This window comes from Peromyscus eremicus, chromosome 15 (assembly GCF_949786415.1).
Source record: "Peromyscus eremicus chromosome 15, PerEre_H2_v1, whole genome shotgun sequence".
Taxonomy (NCBI): domain Eukaryota; kingdom Metazoa; phylum Chordata; class Mammalia; order Rodentia; family Cricetidae; genus Peromyscus; species Peromyscus eremicus.
This window is the reverse complement of record NC_081431.1, coordinates 54,011,151-54,014,703: the sequence shown is the minus strand read 5'-3', so window position 1 is coordinate 54,014,703 and position 3,553 is coordinate 54,011,151.

The following is a 3,553-nucleotide window of genomic DNA, read 5'->3' as shown; positions in this document are numbered from 1 at the left end:
ATCATTAACATCCCATATGCAACATGTAATGAAAAAAATAATTTGGAATCGGGCATGACGGTAGAACCCTAGAATCCTTGGGACACTAAGGAAGGAGGATCATGAATTCTGTTGGGCTATACAGTGAGCTCCAGCCATCTGAGCTACACAGCAACAGCCTGACAGAGAATGATAGAAAGAAGAAAAAGAATTTACAAGATAGATTTAGATATATGAAAAAGTAATCTAAAGCGTTTTGTAATGAGAGAAGATATTGTGTATAAAAACAGGACAGTGAGAATCAGTGTGATGTGATGTGAACAATGAGAGTTAATGCTGAGAAAGAATACACAATGAACTGGAAAGGCAAGCTAGTAATAAAACAAGAACCCTGGAAGTCTCAGAAAGAGGTTTCTGTTTAATGACACCTACAAAGGCAAAGAGTCATCAGAGAAAGATCAAGGAGTTAATTCATCAGGAAGATGTAAGAATTATAAATCTACCGAATATCAGGGCACCCAATTTTATAAACACAAATGTCATTAAACCTATAGGAAGACAGAGGCTCTTGCAGTGGATATTTCAAACCCCTATTCTCATCAACAGACAAGTCACTCAAACAAAAAATAATATCGAACCATCAGGATCAAACTGTACCATGGAGCTAATGGGATCAACAGGCATTTACAGAATGTTTTCAACAGCTGCAGAATACACATTCTTTTACCAGAACTTGGAACTTTCTCCATAATATAGCACATATGAGGCTACAAACTACCCTTAATAAGTTAAAACACATCATATTCTTTGTCTTTTCTGGTCACATTGGGATGAAACTGGACATCAACAACAAAAGAAACTGGAAAGCACACAAACAAATAAGACTACAGCATGCTTTTCAATGAAAAGGTGAATCACTGGAGAAGTCAGAGAAAATCTTTTAATTGTCTCAAAACAGATGAAATGGGAAAAACAACATGTCAAAAACTTAGGGGCAAAGCAAAATCAGTAGTTGGCTAGAGATGAAAATAATGCCTCATTCTGTGCCTCACATCTGAAAAACAGAAAGAATGGGCAGAAGAGATGGCTCCATGGTTAAGGGCAGATACTGCTCTTCCAGAGGACCTGATTAGGTTCCCAAGCATGAAAGTCTAGCAGCTTACAACCAACTGCCTGTAATTCCAGCTCCCAGATGATCAGATATGTCTAACCTCTGAAGTACCAACAATCATGTTTACACACACACACACACACACACACACACACAGAGTAAATATTTTAAAAGAAAAATGGAAATATATTTCAAATAAACAACCAACAATGTATCTCAAGGCATTAGAAAAGCAAGAATGAACCAAACCTAAAATTAGAAGAAAAGAAAAAATAATCATCAAAGCAGAAATAAACTGATAAAAGGCCTCCACACACACACACCAAAAAAACCTGAAGCCACACAAAAGATCAATGAGGCAAAGAGCTGGCTCTTTGAAAACATAAAATGAACATATTTAACTGATCTATGAAAAAAGAAAATGCCCAAGTAAACAAACTTAGCAATAAAAAATGAAACTTTAAATACCACAAAAATTGAAAAAAATTAGGGATTGTTTTGGATAAATATATGCTGATAAATTATAAAATCTAAGAGAAATGAACAAATGTCAACTTAGAAGATATGGAAAATACAGATAGATGAGTTACAAGTGGTTCAACTGAATTTGTTATAAAAAATGTTCCAAGGAACAGCCCAAAACTTTCCTGAAATTTAACAAATTTTTAAATGCTTAATATGATAATGTTTTCACTACAGCCCTTAGCCAAGAGAAGGAAGAGGTGTACAAATGGGGATAGGGGGGCTGGAGAGATGGCTCAGGGGTTAAGAGCACTGACTGCTCTTCCAGAGGTCCCGAGTTCAATTCCCAGCAACCACATGGTGGCTCACAACCATCTGTAATGAGATCTGGTGCCCTCTTCTGGCCTGCAGTCATACATGTTGTATACATAATAAATAAATAAATCTTTAAAAAAAAAACCAACCAAATAAATTATAATCTATTTAAAAAAAAACAAATGGGGATAGGAAAATAAATTATTACAATTTGCAAGTGATGCATTTCTAACATAGAAAAAGCTAAATACCTAACCAAAGGACCATTAGAACAGAGAAATTCAGGAATGATACAAAATAAACATGCAGAAATCATGGCTTTTCTACACAATAACAAATTTACTAAGAAATCTTGAGAGAAACCTCATTCCCAATGTTAATTTTACTATTACCTAATAATAGGTTTAACTGAGGAGGTAAAGGAATTTCAGAACAAAAAGTTATACATATTGAATCTGATAGAAGAGAAAGTAGGAAGTAGTCTTGAACACATTGGCACAGGAGACTACTTCCTAAATATAATACCAGTAGCACAGACACTGACAGCAACAATTAATAAATGGTACCTCCTGAAACTGAGAAGCTTCTGTAAGGCAAAGGACACAGTAAATAGGACAAAACAACAGCCTACAGAATGGGAAAAGATCTTCACCTACCCCACATCTGACAAAGGGCTGATCTCCAAAATATATAAAGAATTCAAGAAAATAGACATCAAAATACTGAACAATCCAATTTAAAAAATGGGATACAGAGCCAAACAGAAGATTCTCAAATGGCTGAAAGACTTTTAAGGAATTGCTCAACACCCTTAGGCATCAGGGAAATGAAAATCATAACAACTCTGAGATACCATCTTACATCTGTCAGAATGGCTAAGATCAAAAACATTGAAAACAGCTTATGTTGGAGAGGATGTGGAGCAAGGGGAACACTCCTACACTGTTGGTGGGAGTGCAAACTTATACAGCCACTTTGGAAATCAGTATGGCAGTCTCTCAGAAAATTGGGAATCAATCTTTCTCAAGACCCAGCTATACTGCTCTTGGGCATATACCCAAGGAATGCTCAATCGAAAGATGCATGCTCAACTATGTTCATAGCAGCATTATTCATAATAGCCAGAACCTGGAAACAACCTAGATGCCCCTCAACCAAAGAATGGATTAAGAAAATGTGGTACATATACACAATGGAGTACTACTCAGCAGTGAAAAACAATGACATCATGAACTTTACAGGCAAATGGATGGAACTAGAAAATATCATCCTGAGTGAGGTAACCCAGACTCAGAAAGACAAACATGGCATGTACCCACTCATAAGTGGATACTAGATGTAAAGCAAAGGATAACCAGACAACAACCCACAGATCTAGAGAAGCTAGCTAACAGGGAGGACCCTAAGAGGGATGCATGGATCACCCTGGGAAAGGGAAAGAGATGAGATCTCCATGAGTAAACTGGGAATGAGGGGTGGGCAATAGAGGGTAGGGGATGGGGGAATGAGAACATAAGGAAACAAGATGGTCAAACTGGACCAGGGATGGAGTGGGAGAGCAATGAAAGAGATACTGTGATAGAGAGAGACATCATGGGGATAGGGAGAAACTGGGTGCTAGGGAAGTTCTCAGGAATCCCCAAGGATGACCCTAGCTTAGTCTACTAAAATAGTGGAGAGGGTGCC